The sequence below is a fragment of the Triticum dicoccoides genome, chromosome 7B (genome assembly GCF_002162155.2).
Source record: "Triticum dicoccoides isolate Atlit2015 ecotype Zavitan chromosome 7B, WEW_v2.0, whole genome shotgun sequence".
NCBI lineage: Eukaryota > Viridiplantae > Streptophyta > Magnoliopsida > Poales > Poaceae > Triticum > Triticum dicoccoides.
In genome coordinates this window covers 294,246,572-294,266,897 of record NC_041393.1, presented here as the reverse complement: position 1 = coordinate 294,266,897, position 20,326 = coordinate 294,246,572, and positions in this window count along the sequence as shown.

Genomic DNA, 20,326 nt, shown 5'->3' with positions numbered 1-20,326 from the left:
GCGCGTGGCCCCAGGGGAGGGGCGGGGTCTGGTGTCGTGGCCCAGTGCGATGCGTCTGCCCCAAGGGGCCCAGTTGTTGCCCATGGCCCGGCCCCATGTGGAACCGCTATGGTTTTCCCCTCGCCTCCCCTATAAATTGGTGCGGGTGAGACAGGGCACGCTAGATCCCTCCCTAGGGTTTCTAGCCACCAAAGAGAAAGTGCGGTGCTTCGGGAAGCAAGCTCGCTGCCTCCACCGCGTGCCTCCTCCCTCTCCCCTCTGTCGTTCCTTCATCGAGGTGGTGCAGATGGGCTCATGCGGTGAGCGGCGCATGGAGAAGCCGCTGGTTCCAGCGGCCGAGAAGCAGAAGGAGCGCGACCTCCGTGCCAAGGCCAAGATGAAGCTAGCGATCCAGGAGGCGGAGGAGGGGGCTAGGACCACCCCCTCCTTGGTGGCTCAGGGAGCAAGAGCGCAAGCACCAAAAGTAGGAGTGCCACTGTCGCGGGCTGGAAAAGAAGAAGGAGCTCGAGCGCAAAGAGATCCAGCACTCTCTCTGCGGCGACAGGGTGGGCGACCCTTTTGCCAAGAAGCAGAAGCACCACTCGGGAGCTGCGCCAGAATCCGTGGTGGGTGCTGCCTACGTTGTTGGAGGCGCCGGCGTCGTCCAAAGGCACGGCGGCCGAGCCAATCCCGGTGGAGGAGGCGGATGGTCCGGAGTGCCTCAAGTGCGGGAGGGTCGGCCACTACCAGCTCGACTACGTCTTCAAGCCCCTGTGCGTGCTCTGCCAGGAGGAGGGACATGCCTCGGCCTACTGCCCGACCCGTGGCAAGCCACTGCAGCTGCAGATCATGGGGAACGCGATCCCGGACCAAGGCTTCTTCTGCCTTCCTTTTGTGGAGGGCGTGCGGATGAGGATTTGGGGATGGGGTTGGGCTCGGATGCTGCCTTCATCTCCACGCAGCTGGGCCAGCTTTCCTCTGCTGTTCTAGAGGTGGAGTCGCCTCACATCTTCGAAGGGGAGTGGGATTGGCAGGTGACATCCGTGGGTGCGGATTGCTTCTCGATGGTCTTCCCCAACAAAGCGATCCTGTGGATGGAGACGCGGAGCCGCAAGCTCTTCCTCTCCCTCAACAACATCATGGCGGACATTCAAGAGGCATGCGCGGAGGAACCCAAGACCATGTCCATGCCGGAGGTTTGGGTGAAGATCTGGGTCATACCCTCCAAGCAGCGCTAGGTGGATCAGCTCATTGCGGGCACCATGATGATTGGCAGCCCCATCGCTATCGACGTGCTGTCCCCGATCCGGGTGGGTCCGGTGTGGATGCGCTTCACCTGCCGCTCCCCTACCAAGCTGCGCGGCTGCGTTGAGTTGTGGTTCAACGGGGAGGGCTACGGCATCGAGCTGGACCCCGAGCTCGTCGTGCCTAGTTGAAGCACGGCCCCCTCCTCCCCCCCCCCGCCATTCGCTGAGAAAGGCCCAGACGACAAGGACAAGGGTGGGGAGCAGGTCCAAGATGAGAGCATGGGCGATAACTTCATCGACACAGCGACATGGGACAAGCTGGCTCTCCACGACAAGGTGCCGGACAAGACAGTGGGCTCATCCAAGTGCAGGGGATTGGCAGCTGCGCTACCCGGCTCAGTGGGTGCCCCCCCACCAACCCTGGATTAGTATGGTTCCAACATGGCCCTCGACTCCGACGTGGAACGAGACTTGATGGCTTCGTGCGACTCTGGACGTTGGTCCTCCCTACTACCCGGCGTGCTCCCTCCGTCCATGGCTGTGGGGGGTCCGGGAGGCTCCGACATGATGACCTCTCCTCCCTCTGGTGGCGTGAGGAAGAGTGGCATGGTGCGACAGGCGAAGAAGACTGCAGGGCGCAAGGTGGTGGCGGCGATTCCTGTGATGGAGAACTTGGGCGACCCGGCCACCCCGAAGCAGGTGGTGATGGCGCTGGGGTCCCCGCTCGCCCTGGGAGGGTGTGGGCTTGCGGCAACCACCGCTGGGTCGGGTGTGGACCTGCAGGCGGAGGCTATGGCGGTGCCGATCTCCAATGCCAGGTGTTCCAAGGCGGGTGGCGGCTGCTCTGACTCCGGTGCGCACCAGTGGGCGTCCCAAGGGTGCCAAGGGCAACCTGCCTTTGCTCCAGCACGCCCAGCTTGTGCAAGCAGAGAAGAACATGGAGATCAAAGGTAATACTCCGCTCCAATCTCTCTTTACAATTTTGGATTCTCAGACGATCACTTGGGAGAGTTCTTGGGGGATAGTGGGGTAGATATGTTGAATGCGAGCGAAGCTCGTGAGCTGATTTCCCTAATGCGTTCGAAAGAACTTGCGCAGGCAGCTCTCGCGCGAGCTACAGCTGCGTGTGCAGCAATGCCGGTATGGGATGTTGGGGCATCCTCGAGCATGGATGTGCAGCCCGATCATGGAGAGGTAGCAGCAGGGGCAACTGCCATCTCCCTCCCTCGTCTGCAGGGAAAGAAGAGGCGCGTGTCCAAAGCGGTGACCTCGCGAGGGATCCGTCTGCGAAACCATATTATATAAATGCGGTTTCTTTTCTGGAACATACGCGGCTTCGGCCATGTTGGTAGGCGAACCCAGCTTAAGGAGTACATGTGCAATGAGGGTATTGTCGCTGTTGGCATTCAGGAAACTATTAAGGCAGAATTCTGCACCCGGACTTATATGCGATCGACACCCTGGCATGATTCGTGTGGTCCTGGACCCCTGCTCGAGGGCACTCGGGCGGCATGATCCTAGGCCTGAATAGTGAATGCTTCGAGGTGCTGTCGTGGGAGACAGACACCTTTTTAATTTACGCCCACGTCCGGCATAGGGGGACGCTCCGTGAGTGGTTTGTGATCGTAGTATATGGCCCTACCGACCACTCGTGATCCCTAGAGTTCTTGGATGAGATTCAGAATGTGGTTGCTCATTTGTGCACCGTCAGTCTCCCTCTAGTGATGGGGGTGATTTTAACTTGATCCGCTCGGGGGCAGACAAGAACAATGCGAATATTAACTGGAATAGAGTTTCCATGTTCAACAACGTGATTTCCTCTATGGCACTTAGGGAAGTGATCAGATCCGGGGTGTGTTTCACCTGGACCAACAGACAGCTCTCGCCGGTGCGATCTGTGTTGGACCGGGTACTCATGATGGCCGAGTGGGAGGTGTTGTTCCCCATTTGCTCGTTGGTGGCAGAGACTCGCATTGGGTCAGACCACGTGCCACTGGCTATGTCCATCGAGGAAGATAGGTTGCGGCGTAGCCCACGTTTCTTCTTCGGAACAGCTTGGTTCAAAATCCCAGACTTCGGCCAGGTGTTTAGACAGAAGTGGGATGCATGTCTTAATAGACTAGGCCCGCAGCGGGGGCCCATGGAGCAATGGGTTGCCACCGGGGTAGGGTTGCGCGTGTCGCTCAAAGGTTGGGGGCCAATCAAGGGCGTGATGACAAGCTCCGATGGGCGTGACTAGTTCAGGAGATCGTGGTGCTGGATGCTCAAGTTGATGCCCGCCCGTTCTCTAAGCTTGAGTGGGTGCATCGACAGGACCTGGAGGGAAAGGTTGAAGCGCTCCTCCAAAGCGAGGAAGAATATTGGCGCAGGAGAGGGGGCTTAAGTGGACCCTGAAAGGCTATGCGAACACGAAATACTTCCACGCGTACGCGAATGGCCATTGTCACAAGTGCGCTATCCTAAGATTACAATCGGAGCATGGGCTCTTGTTGTGACAAGAGGACATCATGCATCATTTCTATCGGTTTTACATCCAACTGATGGGCACCAGCGAACCCACTTCGGCTCGTCTCTGCGCCGATCTATGTGATGCATCACATAGGGTGTCGGCCGCCAAAAACGAGGAGCTAAGCCTCGCTTTCACGCCTCATGAAATCGTTGCGGCCGTTCATGGCCTGAAGGCAGACACGGCGCCTGCCCAGGATGGCTGGCCGGTGGCCACATTCAAACGCTTCTCGCCTCTCCTCCAAGGACAGATTTTTGGGGTGTGCAACGGTTTTATTCGTGGGGAAGTGGACATCTCCCGCTTGAACTTTGGCATCATCTCCCTAATCCCTAAACTGCAGGGTGCGGACAATATTAGGCAGTATAGACCCATATCACTGATCAACATGCCGTTTAAAATTTGGTCCAAAGCTTGCTCGACGCGTTTGTCTCCCATAGCTCATTGTATTATCAGTAGGAACCAATCCACGTTCATTAAAGGTCGCAACATTTTGCAGGGGCCCGTCGCTCTCCTCGAGATTGTTGACATGCTCAAACGTTCGCGACAACTAGCGATTCTCCTTAAACTAGACTTCGAAAAAGCATATGATCGTGTGAACTAGGACTTCCTACGGTATGTTCTCTTATGAAGGGGATTCGCACCGGTGTGGGTCCACCGTATGCTACAATGGGTCTCGGGGGGCCAAACGGCAGTTGCGGTTAATGGCGAAGTAGGTCACTACTTTCGTAACAAGTGGGGGCTGCGTCAGGGTGACCCAACATCCCCGCTGCTTTCCAACTTTGTCGCTGATGCCCTGGCTGCAATGTTGGACTGCGTTTGGATGGCTGGCCACTTAAGGGGTGTGGGTAACTGTAACACTCCAAAAAAATTTGATTTAGTTTTTAAAAAAATCTTTATTTGATTTAAAGGAGGTTATTTGATTTTTTTAAGAAGGACTCTTCTTCTCAAATCCTTTTTATGACAAATATTTTTTTATGAGTCCTTCTCAATATTGATTTTGGTCTTGAGGGTTTTTCAACATGTGTTGAGTCAACATGGAGAATCTTGGGTTTTCTTAATATTTCTTTTATTTAAAAAAATAAAATATCCCTATGACTTATGGATTGATTCTTCCCCATTCAAAAATTTTCTCTTGCCATGACCTAGGTTGAAAATTTTCTTCCAAAACCCACCCCCCTACTTTGGGTCAAGTCATATATCCAACTCCAGCAAGTTTCAACCCATTTTTGATTTTTATTCTATTTATTTTATCCTCAAAACAATTTATGTCTTTTATTTTGGACCTAGGTGACTTACAAAGGAACTACAAGATTCATTTTGAGTTTTGGTCCCAAATAAACTCCTATGGCTAGTCCTTCGTACTCTCAACCTAGATCCATCAAGATCTACTGGTACACAATTCAAAATTCTCAAAATTTGCTTGCTGCAAGTTTGGACCAGATTTGCCATTTTTGGTGAAATTCATAGTATTTATTCTCCTAAAAATCTGAGATAAATCAGGCAGCCCCTAGATGCATTGAGGGGTCACCTCACCAAGGATCAACTCTAGGAAAAAAATTCCACATGCCAAAAACATTTCATCGAACACCTGGCGTGCACTGTTTCTGTCAAAATTCAGAAAGTTCAGAGGTTCAGTGATGCAGTTCTGTCGTCAGTGTCGTTTCTTCAGAACCGCGGCGTCAATCTCACCAGTGTGCACGTTGGCGCCTTGCTCCCTGCTCCTTCTCCTTATCCAATGCGCCGCACGATCATTTGGATGGGCGCAAGCGTCGGTGGCGACATGTCTCGCCAACTCCGGCGTCTTCTGCGGTGGCAGAACCACCCGTAGCGGCCAGCAGGGGCCAGCCCTGCCTTTCGGTGCCGTCCAGCACCGCCCAAGCCAGCAGAAGCCTCCGCGTGGCCATCCCCTCCCCTGTGCACGCTGCAGCACTATCGCCATGGCCTGAGAAGCACAAGGCGCGCTCCCTACCGCCGACGTTCCCACGAGGCCGTTCCGTCGAGAACTTGGAGTATCACCCAAGGCATGCCAAGTTTAGCCCCGGGATGTTACCAGTGGACCAATCTGCAGCCACCTAGCCACCTAAACCACCTGCCCGACCACTGCCTCGCCGTAATCACTCGCTGAAGTTATCCAGTTTTTGGCAACCACCTCGGGCCGGCTATAAATAGCGACCCCGAGCTCGCCTTCGACCAAGCATCACCCCTCCACCTCGCCAGAACCACGTCCAGCCACTAGGAGGGACTCGAGGAGGTCTTCTTCCCCGACTCCGGCCGCCCCGATCCTCTTCGGGCTCTGGCGTGATTCTCTCTGGTGAGGGCACCTCCGCGTCCCAAACCGCGTTAGATACCTCCTAGTGCACCCACTTTTCTGACCCTAGCCTCAATTTGGCGCCTGCAGTTCTCCTCGGCGAGATCCACCACCACCCGAACCACCATCCGCCGGAGTGAAGGCCACCGTTGACGTGGTGCTCGCCGACGACCAACTCCACAACCGACAGACATGGGAGAGCACCGTGAGTCCATAGGTACCATACACTCCCCTTACCTCGCCGTGGATCGACGCCGGCGACCACCGCGGTCCTCGGGCGCCGGTGCACTCTATTTTGAAATTCAAACCTGACGGGTGGGACCCCCTCGTCAGCTTTTTCTTCTTTTTTGAAACATTTTTTGAAAACACCTTCGGGCAAAATACGTTTTCTAAATGGAACGTTTTCTGTCTTTTTCTAAACTAGCCCCTGGAAACTTTCTGTTTCATTACAAATGAGTCCCTGGACTAAAACCTTAATAACTTTTAAACAAAAGATGATTTGGAATTGATTCTTTTTCTGCCGTATTTATTTTTCTGACTAGTTTTTTATCATATTTATTTGAAAAAAAATTGGAACAAGTTTTATGCACACACGGTATTTACGTTAGTAGGCGATTTCTTTATACCGTAGATACCGGAGGAGGTGACGGGACCGCAAACTTCACCGAGCTAGACTCTGACTACTCTGAACCAGGCAAGCATGTTTGAACCTTTGATATGATGAGTGTTTTGCATGTTTTCCTGAGTAGCATTCTCATGGCATGTCGTTATGTGCATTAGTGAATGTTATATCGCATGCAAGGTAAGCTACAAGTAAGCTTCAAAATATGATGTGCTCATATGATGGTAAGATAACCCGATCATGTGGTGGCATGATAGGTTGCAAGCTGGTATTGTTGAAGCATGCCAGGCTTATGTCAACCGTTAAACTCCGGTATCAATGTGGATAAAAGTCATGATCCCATTCATCCCCTTTTTTCGTACTACCACATGTCTTCTGCAACGAATGCGGTCTAGTCAGTTGCAAACCTCTTTCCTTGTGCACACCAAACAGAGGGGCCGTGATGAGGGTTCCATGGCCCTGGATTAGAGCCCGTCATCCGGTCAGGAGGCATGGGTGTTTCCGGTTGGGACCAAGAGGGGGCACCCCTTAGAGCGTGTGATATAAATTTGATCCCATGCTACTCGAGGTTGTGGCCTCCCCGTATCAAAGTTTTTCTTGAACGTTGTCTAGGGTGATTCCTGGCAGCGGGATGTGGAATGGGTGTGTACTGGTTAGATGAGTTTCTTCTAAAATACCGTAAATGGAACTAGTCCTTTGTGACTACGGAAATCCATTGACTGTGGGTAAAGAGTACAAACTCTGCAGAGACAAAACCATTCGAGTAACCATGTCCACGGTCAAGGACTGTGATCACATATCAGTGTCACTGTCAGTCTCATCGTCAATCTCAGTGTCAGTTTCGGTGACAATCTCCGGTGAACAAATATGAGTGGTAAACCCGGCCAAATGTTATTCCTGTGGATGGACTAACCTGTTTATTATTACTGAGTATTTTCTTGGGATGATTTAAGTTCATGAGCTACTTGAATTCAAATGGTGAAATGTAAGCCCTTTTTGTGATGTCGCTCAGACGTCCGACTGTGGCATTCTTGTTGTTTATATTTGTTATAAGCCCTTTATGTGATGTCGCTCAGATGTCCGACTGTGGCATTCTCGTTATTTACTTTCGATATAAGCCCTTTATGTGATGTCGCTCAGACGTCCGACTGTGGCACCCTCGTTATTTACTTTCGATATAAGCCCTTTATGTGATGTCGCTCAGACGTCCGACTGTGGCATCCATGTTAATTACTTTTGTTATAAGCCCTTTTCGAGATGTCGGACGTCCAACTCTGGCACACACTGTCATTTACATTTTAATATAAGCTCTTTATGTGGTGTCGCACAGACTGTCACATCCCTAGCCTTGCTATGCACTAGGACTAGCTTGCTTGTTGCATCATGTCTAATTTATTTGAAAGTTGAAATGGGGATTGCTCAAACCCTAGCACCAGATCAAATCAACTAGGTTAAAATAAAAATATTCTCAATGAACCCAAAATGCCCTTTAGAGAAGTTCATCATTTTTGGATTAGTCTAGAACCTCTCCCAAAAATGGTGCACATTTTTCTAGGCCATTATGGATTTTTGAATTAAATCATATGTTATTTGCATTTGGGCATTTAATTGCTAAATAATATTTTAAATGCTCAAATAATCACAAACTGAAATGTTTGTTGTTGGTAATATTCCAAACAGTGACATTGAGCAGTTTCATGATTTTTGGAAATGCCCTGGCATTTTTATTAAAGCCAAACGCAATTACACAAAATAGAAAACAGAAACAATTTAGAAAAGAGAGAGAGAATGCTTACCTGGGCCACTTACCTGGCCACCTACCTATGTAGCCCAGCAAAGCCGGCCCAGCCCAGCCACCGTTCCAGCGAGCTGCTTGGCTTGGCCAGGCAAGCAGGCAGCTGCTCGACGGTGAGCACAGCATGCGTGCCACGCAGCTGCCCGCCGCCTCGCCGCTCCCCTCGTCCAGCTGTTGACGTGGGATGAACCCTCTCCCTCTCCCCGACCCTGCAGACACCCGCTCTTCCCCCTGGCTCCTCTCTTTCGCCCTCCCCGACATCGCCCGAGACGTCGTCGTCGCTGCCACTCGCCACAGCTGCGTCCAACGCCGTCCCTACACCTTCTCACCATGTCCGGACGGTTTGTCATCGTCGGCTACGTCGACTAGCCAAGCCGCACGACGCCGGAGCCCCTGCATCATCCCCGCCGCCGTCGTCTTCAACCTTGCGCCGCCCAGATCGCCGTCGCCGTTCCGACCGCACCGAGCCCTCCTCGAGCACGCTGATCATCCCTGCGGTTTCTCTGTGAGTTGCTGAACCTCCCTGTGCTTTCTGTTTCGCCCCTAGAGTACCGTAGACACCGCGTCTCCTGTGCCCGAACGCGCCGCCGCCTGACCTCGTCGCCGGTGCTGCTCCGGTGACCATTTAGTCACGGGCTTGTGCCCGTCACACTCCTCGCGCCGCGTAGAGACCGTAGGTGTTAGCGCCACACCGCCTAGGCCACTGCAGCCACGCGCACGAGCTGGCCCGAGCTTCGGCCTCCGCCAAACTCGTCGCCGGCGATGCTCCGGCCACTCCCCGGCCAAGCCATCACCACGGCTGGATGCGGGCGAGCACCAGCTGCCCGTAGTTGCTCTCCGCGTAGCAAATGAAGCCCTGTGGGTAAAACCCGCAGCACGCTGCCGCGTCTAGCCTCGCCAGCGACTAAACGCCGGCAGGCTTTGACCCGTTGACCGGCGGGTTTGACCCCGCTGACTTAGTTGACTAGGTGGGGCCCTCTGCTAATTAACCTAGTTTAGGTTTAATCAAAATTAGTTAGTCTAATTAGCTACTGACAAGAGGGACCCACTGGTCAGGTTGACCTGGACGCCCCCGTTGACCCCCTGACGTCACTCTGACGCACTGCTGATGCAATAACTAATTTCTGGATTTATTTTTATTTAGAAAATTCCAGAAATTGTTGCAAACTTCTAAAAATCATAGAAAATCAACCGTAGCTCCAAATTAAATATATTATATATGAAAAATGATCAGAAAAATCCAATCTATCCATCTGCACTGGTTTCATGCATGTTAGAACACATTAACCTTGCTGTTTAGGTGAAACAAGTTAATGCACTATTATGACCTCTTAAAATGGGTTTGCATTTGAATCTTTGGTTCAAATGGACTCATCTCAATCTGTTGTAGCTTGCATTAGCCAAAACACATTCTTATTGCCATGTCATAGCATGCATCATATTGTTGCATTGCATTGATTGTGTTCTTTCTCTGTTGCCGGTGTTTGTTCCCCCTTAGTAGACGTTGTTCCGACGATGAGTTCGATGACACCGATGAAGAACTATATTATCTTCAGAAGTGCCAGGCAAGAAAAAACCCCTTGTTCATTCCGATACAATCCCACTCTCTCGCTCCTGCTCTCTTTTACTGCATTAGGACAACAACGATTCATCTGTTACTTGCTGCGGTAGCTGAACCCCTTTATCCTCTGCATGACCTGTCATTGCCACAGTAAATAGATGAAACCCACTAGCATGAGTAGGAGTTGTTTGAGCCCTGTTGTGCCTACTCATTCATGCTTGTTTGTCATGCCTGCTACTGCTTAGAGTTGAGTCCGGTCTGATTCATCGGGGATGAATTGGAGGTGTGTGAACATGTCCTACTGTGTGTGAGCTAAGTGTGTGAACACAATTTGGTAAAGGTAGCGGTGAGAGGCCATGTAGGAGTACATGGTGGGTTGTCTCATTGAATCCGTCCTTAGGAACTGAGTTTTGTGTTTGTGATCCATGAACAGTTACTACCACACATTGGGTTCCGGTAACTCGACCCCTCTCGACTTATTAATCAACATGATCTCTGTCCAGGAGTTGCAACTAGTTTCTGGTGTTTGTAGGTAGTGTTAGTAGTCTAGCAAGTGGCACCTGGTACAGGTGGGCTTGGGATAGACTAGGCACAGTGGCTCGGTGTACCAAGTGGCACACGGATGGTGGACTTGGGAACCCTGCACACATCGTTTGGGGCCGTGAGCGACACCCAGGCCGGATCTCCTTGCGGGTGGAACCCGAATAGGCGATAAACCTGGATGAGAGACTTGTGTGGTTAGTCAGGTCGTGGCATACACCCTCGCTGGGCTTCCGCTTGAAGGTTGCCGAGTACATGTCGTGTAAACGGCGGTAAGTGGTGAGAGCGTGTGTGAATAAGTACACCCCTGCAGGGTTAATATGATCTATTCGAATAGCCGTGTCCGCGGTAAAGGAGTTCTGGGTTGCCTATATAGTTCATAGACAAGTGAAAGTGGATACTCTAAAATGCGCAAGATAAGCGTGAGTGCTATGGATGGCGTTCTCGTAGGGAGACGGGAGCGGATCCATAGTGGTGTATTGATATGGTGAATATGTGGACTCGTGTGCGCCACCTCAAAAGAGTTACTTGCAGTCGTAGTTTAGGATAGCCACCGAGTCAAAGCTGGCTTGCTGCAGTTAAACCCCACCATCCCCTTTGTTGATACTGATGCATATGTAGTTAGTTCTGATGTAAGTCTTGCTAGGTACATTTGTACTCACATTGCTTAATTTATGTTTTTGCAGAGAGACTTCAGTCTCGCTAGTAGTTCCACGTGGACTTCGACGTTTAGCTTGTTACCTCAGCTACGATCTTGTGCCCTCGGCAGGATCTGGTAGATAGTCAGGCTTCTCAGCCTTTTTCATTTGTAGATGTCTGTACTCAGACATGTTAAGCTTCCGCTTGTGCTTTGACTTGTATGCCCTGAATGTTGGGTCGTGAGACCCATGTTTATAATATCTCGCTCCTCGGAGCCTATTGAATAAAATACTTGAGTCGTAGAGTCATGTTGTGATGCCATGTTGTATTTGCACATATCGAGCATATTGTGTGTATGTTATTGAAATGCTTGGTATGTGTGGGATTTGACAACCTAGTTGTTTATCCTTGGTAGCCTCTCTTACCGGGAAATGTCTCCTAGTGCTTCCACTGAGCCTTGGTAGCTTGCTACTGCTCCGGAACACTTAGGCTGGCCGGCATGTGTCCTTCTTCGTTCCTGTGTCTGTCCCTTCGGGGAAATGTCACGCGGTGTCTACCGGAGTCCTGTTAGCATGCTACAGCCCGGTTTACCGGAGTCCTGCTAGCCCAGTTGCTACAGCCCGGATTCACTCGCTGATGACCGACACGTTCGATGTTGGGTCATGTATGCTTGTCCCTGTAAGTTAGTGCCACTTTGGGTTCACGACTAGCCATGTCAGCCCGGGTTCTTTGTCATGTGGATGCTAGCGGCACTATCATATACGTGAGCCAAAAGGTGCAAACGGTCCCGGGGCAGGTAAGGTGGCACCCGTGGGAATACCGTGCGTGAGGGCGCAAAGTGATATGATGTGTTACATGCTAGATCGGTGTGACGTAGGATCGCGATCCTGACAGCTTTGGTGTCAGAGCTTGACTGCCTGTAGGATTACCAAGCCAAACTGGTCGAAGTTGTGTCTAGAAATGCTTTAGTTATATAAGGGAATTGATTGTGGGATGGAACGTAAGGCTCTTTTTACTCCTTATACCTTATGCCCTTCTGATCTGAGTCAACCTCTTCTCTTCTACGGGGATTAAGTGTTGGAAATATGCCCTAGAGGCAATAATAAATTAGTTATTATTATATTTCCTTGTTCATGATAATTGTCTTTTATTCATGCTATAACTGTATTATCCGGAAATCGTAATACACGTGTGAATACATAGACCACAATATGTCCCTAGTGAGCCTCTAGTTGACTAGCTCGTTGTGATCAACAGATAGTCATGGTTTCCTGGCTATGGACATTGGATGTCATTGATAACGGGATCACATCATTAGGAGAATGATGTGATGGACAAGACCCAATCCTAAGCCTAGCACTAAGATCGTGTAGTTCGTTTGCTAGAGCTTTTCCAATGTCAAGTATCTCTTCCTTAGACCATGAGATCGTGTAACTCCCGGATACCGTAGGAGTGCTTTGGGTGTATCAAACGTCACAACGTAACTGGGTGACTATAAAGGTGCACTACAGGTATCTCCGAAAGTGTCTGTTGGGTTGACACAGATCGAGACTGGGATTTGTCACTCCGTGTAAACGGAGAGGTATCGCTGGGCCCACTCGGTAGGACATCATCATATGCGCAATGTGACCAAGGAGTTGATCACGGGATGATGTGTTACGGAACGAGTAAAGAGACTTGCCGGTAACGAGATTGAACAAGGTATAAGGATACCGACGATCGAATCTCGGGCAAGTACAATACCGCTAGACAAAGGGAATTGTATACGGGATTGATTAAGTCCTTGACATCGTGGTTCATCCGATGAGATCATCGTGGAACATGTGGGAGCCATCATGGGTATCCAGATCCCGCTGTTGGTTATTGACCGGAGAATGTCTCGGTCATGTCTACATGTCTCCCGAACCCGTAGGGTCTACACACTTAAGGTTCGATGACGCTAGGGTTATAAAGGAAGTTTGCATGTGGTTACCGAATGTTGTTCGGAGTCCCGGATGAGATCCCGGACGTCACGAGGAGTTCCGGAATGGTCCGGAGGTAAAGATTTATATATGGGAAGTCCTATTTTGGCCACCGGAAAATGTTCGGGATTTTTCGGTATTGTACCGGGAAGGTTCTAGAAGGTTCCGGAGTGGGGCCCACCTGCATGGGGGGACCCACATGAACGTGGGTAGTGGGGGAAAGGCCCCACACCCCTGGTCAAGGCGCACCAAGATCCCCCCTTAGAAGGAATAAGATCATATCCCAAAGGGATAAGATCAAGATCCCTAAAAAGGGGGGATAGCAATCGGTGGGGAAGGAAATGGTGGGATTTCTTTCCTCCCACCTTGGCCAACGCCCCAATGGACTTGGAGGGAAAGAAACCAGCCCCTCCACCCTTATATATAGTGGGGAGGCGCATGGGAGCTTCACACGAAGTTCTGGCGCAGCCCTCCCCCTCTCCCAAGTCCTCCTCCTCTCCCGCGGTGCTTGGCGAAGCCCTGCAGGATTGCCACGTTCCTCCATCATCACCACGCCATTGTGTTGCTGCTGGATGGAGTCTTCCTCAACCTCTCCCTCTCTCCTTGCTGGATCAAGGCGTTGGAGACGTCATCGGGCCGTACGTGTGTTGAACGCGGAGGTGCCGTCCGTTCGGCACTAGGATCTCCGGTGATTTGGATCACGACGAGTACGACTCCTTCAACCCCGTTCTCTTGAACGCTTCCGCTTAGCGATCTACAAGGGTATGTAGATGCACTCTCTTTCTACTCGTTGCTGGTCTCTCCATAGATATATCTTGGTGATACGTAGGAAATTTTTTGAATTTCTGCTACGTTCCCCAACAGTGGCATCATGAGCTAGGTCTATTGCGTAGATTCTTTGCACGAGTAGAACACAAAGTAGTTGTGGGCGTTGATGTTGTTCAATATGCTTACCGTTACTAGTCCAATCTTGTTTCGACGGTATTGTGGGATGAAGCGGCCCGGACCGACCTTGCACGTACTCTTACGTGAGACAGGTTCCACCGATTGACATGCACTTGGTGCATAAGGTGGCTAGCGGGTGCCAATCTCTCCCACTTTAGTCGGAACGGATTCGATGAAAAGGGTCCTTATGAAGGGTAAATATCAATTGGCATATCACGTTGTGGTTTTGCGTAGGTAAGAAACGTTCTTGCTAGAAACCCATAGCAGCCACGTAAAACATGCAACAACAATTAGAGGACGTCTAACTTGTTTTTGCAGGGTATGCTTTGTGATGTGATATGGCCAACAAGAATGTGATGAATGATATGTGTTGTATGAGATTGATCATGTTCTTGTAATAGGATTCACGACCCTCATGTCGATGAGTATGACAACCGGCAGGAGCCATAGGAGTTGTCTTAATTTATTATATGACCTGCGTGTCACTGAACAACGCCATGTAATTACTTTACTTTATTGCTAACCGGTAGCCATAGTAGTAGAAGTAATAAGTTGGCGAGACGACTTCATGGAGACACGATGATGGAGATCATGATCATGGTGTCATGCCGGTGACGATGATGATCATGGAGCCCCGAAGATGGAGATCAAAAGGAGCAAAATGATATTGGCCATATCATGTCACTATTTGATTGCATGTGATGTTTATCATGTTTATGCATCTTGTTTACTTAGGACGACGGTAGTAAATAAGATGATCCCTTACAGAAATTTCAAGAAGTGTTCTCCCCTAACTGTGCACCGTTGATACAGTTCGTCGTTTCTAAGCACCACGTGATGATCGGGTGTGATGGATCCTTACGTTCACATACAACGGGTGTAAACAGATTTACACAGCGAAAACACTTAGGGTTAACTTGACGAGCCTAGCATGTACAGACATGGCCTCGGAACACGAAGACCGAAAGGTCGAGCATGAGTCGTATAGTAGATACGATCAACATGAAGATGTTCACCGACGATGACTAGTCCGTCTCACGTGATGATCGGACACGGCCTAGTTGACTCGGATCATGTAATCACTTAAATGACCAGAGGGATGTCTATCTAAGTGGGAGTTCATAAGATGAACTTAATTATCTTGAACATAGTCAAAAGACCTTTTGCAAATTATGCCGTAAGCTCGCGCTTTAGTTCTACTATTTAGTTATGTTCCTAGAGAAAATTTAGTTGAAAGTTGACAGTAGCGATTATGCGGACAGTAGAAAGCTTATGTCCTTAATGCACCGCTCAGTGTGCTAAACCCCAAACGTCGTCTGTGGATGTTGTGAACATCGGACATACACGTTTTGATAACTACGTGATAGTTCAGTTAAATGACTTAAGTAGAGGCACCAAAGATGTTTTTCGAAACATCGCGGAACATATGAGATGTTTTGAGGGCTGAAATTGAGATTTCAGGCTCGTGCCCACGTCAAGAGGTATAAGACCTCCGACAATTTTCTTAGCCTGCAGACTAAGGAGGAAAGCACAATCGTTGAGCTTGTGCTCAGATTGTCTGAGTGCAACAATCACTTGAATCGAGTGGGAGTTGATCTTCCATATGAGATAGTGATGTTTCTCCAAAGTCATTGCCACCAAGCTGCTAGAGCTTTGTGATGAACTATAACATATCAGGGATAGATATGATGATCCTTGAGGTATTCACGATGTTTAACACCGCGAAAGTAGAAATCAAGAAGGAGCATCAATTTTTGATGGTTGGTGAAACCACTAGTTTGAAGAAGGGCAAGGGCAAGAAGGGATACTTCATGAAACGGCAAATCAGCTGCTGCTCTAGTGAAGAAACCCAAGGTTGAACCCAAACCCGAGACTAAGTGCTTCTGTAATTAGGGGAACAGCCACTGGAGCAGGATTACTCTAGATACTTGGTAGATGAGAAGGCTGTCGATAGAAGTATATTGGATATACATTATGTTAATGTGTACTTTACTAGTACTCCTAGTAGCACCAGGGTATTAGATACCGGTTCGGTTGCTAAGTGTTAGTAACTCGAAACAAAAGGCTACGGAATAAACGGAGAGTAGCTAAAGGTGAGCTGACGATATGTGTTGGAAGTGTTTCCAAGTGTTGATATGATCAAAGCATCGTACGCTCCCTCTACCATCGAGATTGGTGTTTGCGTTGAGCATAGACATGATTGGATTATGTCTATTGCAATATGGTTATTCATTTAAGGAGAATAATGGTTGCTCTGTTTATTTGAATAATACCTTGAATGGTCTTGCACCTAAAATGAATGGTTTATTGAATCTCGATCGTAGTGATACACATGTTCATGCCAAAAGATAGTAATGATAGTACCACCTACTTGTGGCACTGCCACGTAAGTCATAACGGTATAAAACGCATGAAGAAGCTCCATGTTGATGGATCTTTGGGCTCACTCGTTTTTGAAAAGTTTGAGACATGCGAACCATGTCTATTGGTGTATATGCATGAAGAAACTCCATGCAAATGGACCGTTTGAACTCACTTGATCTTGAATCACTTGAGACATGCAAATCATACCACATGGGCAAGATGACTGAAATCCTCGGTTTCAGTAAAATGGAACTAGAAATCAACTTGTGGGAAGAAATACATTTTGATGTATGCAATCCAATAAGTGCTGAGGCATGTAGTGGATATCGTTATGTTCTTACTTCACAGATGATTCGAGTAGATGTTGAGAATATTTACTTGATGAAACACAAGTCTGAATTATTGAATGGTTCAAGTAATTTCAGAGTGAAGTAGAAGATCATTGTGACAGGAGGATAAAATGTCTATGATATGATCATAGAGATGAATATCTGAGTTACGAGTTTTGGCACACAATTAAGACATTGTGGAAATTGTTTCACAATTAAAACCGCCTGGAACACCATAGTGTGATGGTGTGTCCGAACATCATAGTTGCACCCTATTGTATATGGTGCGTACCATGATGTCTCTTATCGAATTACCACTATCGTTCATGGGTAAGGCATTAGAGACAACCACATTCACTTTAATAGGGTACCACATAATTCCGTTGAGACGACACCGTTTGAACTATGGTTTGGAGAAACCTAAGTTGTCGTTTCTTAAAAGTTTGGGGCTGCGACTCTTATGTGAAAAAGTTTCAGGTTGATAAGCTCGAACCCAAAGCGGATAAAATGCATCTTCATAGGACACCCAAAACAGTTGGGTATACCTCCTAATTCAGATCTGATAGCAATATGGATTGTTTCTTGAATCGGGTCCCTTCTCGAGGAAAGGTTTCTCTCAAAAAGTTGAGTGGGAGGATGGTGGAGACTTGATGAGGTTATTGAACCATCACTTCAACCAGTGTGAAGCAGGGCACAGGAAGTCATTCCCGTGGCACCTACACCAATTGAAGTGGAAGCTTATGATAGTGATCATGAAGCTTCAGATCAAGTCACTACCGAACCTCGTAGGACGACAAGGACGCGTACTACTTCGGAGTGGTACAGTAATCCTGTCTTGAAGGTCATGTTGCTAGACAACAATGAACCTACGAGCTATGGAGAAGCAATGGTGGGCCCAATTCCGACAAATGGTTAGAGGCCATGAAATCCGAGATAGGATCCATGTATCAGAACAAAGCATGGACTTTGGTGGACTTGCCTGATGATCGGCAAGCCATTGAGATAAATGGATCTTTAAGAAGAAGACGGACGTGGATGGTAATGTAACCATCTATGGAGGTCGACTTGTGACGAAAAGTTTTTCACAAGTTCAAGGAGTTGACTACGATGAGATTTTCTCATCCGTAGCGATGCTTAAGTCCGTCGGATTCGTGTTAGCACTAGCTGCATTTATGAAATCTGGCAGATGGATGTCAAAACGAGTTTCCTTACCAGTTTTCGTAAGGAAAGGTTGTATGTAATACAATCAGAAAGGTTTTAACGATCCTAAGGATGCTAAAAGGTATGCTGGCTCCAGCGATCCTTCTAAGGATTGGAGTAAGCATCTCGGAGTTGGAATGTACACTTTGATAAGATGATCAAAGATTTTGGGTTTATACAAAGTTTATGAGAAACTTGTATTTCCAAAGAAGTGAGTGGGAGCACTATGGAATTTCTGATGAGTATATGTTGTTGACATATTGATGATCAGAAATGATGTAGAATTTCTAGAAAGCATATAGGGTTATTTGAAAACTGTTTTTCAATGGAAAACCTGGATTAGGCTACTTGAACAATAAGCATCAAGATCTATAAGATAGATCAAAATGCTTAATAGTACATTTAAATGAGCACGTACCTTGACATAATCTTGAAGGTGTTCAAGATGGATCAGTCAAAGAAGGAGTTCTTGCCTGAGTTGTAAGGTATGAAGTTAAGACTTAAAGCTCGACCACGGCAGAAGAAAGAGGAAGGACGAAGGTAGTCCCCTATGCTTTTATCATAGGCTCTCTACAGTATGCTATGCTGTGTACCGCACCTGAAGTGTGCCTTGCCATGAGTCAGTCAAGGGGTACAAGAGTGATCCAAGAATGGATCACAGGACAGCGGTCAAAGTTATCCTTAGTAACTAGTGGACTAAGGAATTTTCTCGATTGTGGAGGTGATAAAGAGTTCGACGTAAAGAGTTACGTCGATGCAAGCTTAACACCTATCCGGATAGCTCTGAGTAGAGATACCGGATACGTATAATGGAGCAACTTTTAATATAGCTCCAAGTAGAACAGTTATTTGGAATAGCGCAAATAGAGCGTGGTAGCTACATCTAGGAGATGACATAGAGATTTGTAAAGCACACACGGATCTAAAAGGTTCAGACCCGTTGACTATAACCTCTCTCACAAGCATAACATGATCAAACCCAGAACTCATCGAGTGTTAATCACATGGTAAATGTGAACTAGATTATTGACTCTAGTAAACTCTTTGGGTGTTAGTCACATGGGGATGTGACCTTGAGTGTTAATCACATATCGATGTGAACTAGATTAATGACTCTAGTGCAAGTGGGATACTGTTGGAAATATGCCCTAGAGGCAATAATAAATTAGTTATTATTATATTTCCTTGTTCATGATAATTGTCTTTTATTCATGCTATAACTGTATTATCCGGAAATCGTAATACACGTGTGAATACATAGACCACAATATGTCCCTAGTGAGCCTCTAGTTGACTAGCTCGTTGTGATCAACAGATAGTCATGGTTTCCTGGCTATGGACATTGGATGTCGTTGATAACGGGATCACATCATTAGGAGAATGATGTGATGGACAAGACCCAATCCTAAGCCTAGCACTAAGATCGTGTAGTTCGTTTGCTAGAGCTTTTCCAATGTCAAGTATCTCTTCCTTAGACCATGAGATCGTGTAACTCCCGGATACCGTAGGAGTGCTTTGGGTGTATCAAACGTCACAACGTAACTGGGTCACTATAAAGGTGCACTATAGGTATCTCCGAAAGTGTCTGTTGGGTTGACACAGATCGAGACTGGGATTTGTCACTCCGTGTAAACGGAGAGGTATCTCTGGGCCCACTCGGTAGGACATCATCATATGCGCAATGTGACCAAGGAGTTTATCACGAGATGATGTGTTACGGAACGAGTAAAGAGACTTGCCGGTAACGATATTGAACAAGGTATAAGGATACCGACGATCGAATCTCGGGTAAGTACAATACCGCTAGACAAAGGGAATTGTATACGGGATTGATTAAGTCCTTGACATCGTGGTTCATCCGATGAGATCATCGTGGAACATGTGGGAGCCATCATGGGTATCCAGATCCCGCTGTTGGTTATTGACCGGAGAACGTCTCGGTCATGTCTACATGTCTCCCGAACCCGTAGGGTCTACACACTTAAGGTTCGATGACGCTAGGGTTATAAAGGAAGTTTGCATGTGGTTACCGAATGTTGTTCGGAGTCCCGGATGAGATCCCGGACGTCACGAGGAGTTCCGGAATGGTCCGGAGGTAAAGATTTATATATGGGAAGTCCTATTTTGGCCACCGGAAAATGTTCGGGATTTTTCGGTATTGTACCGGGAAGGTTCTAGAAGGTTCCGGAGTGGGGCCCACCTGCATGGGGGGACCCACATGAACGTGGGTAGTGGGGGAAAGGCCCCACACCCCTGGTCAAGGCGCACCAAGATCCCCCCTTAGAAGGAATAAGATCATATCCCAAAGGGATAAGATCAAGATCCCTAAA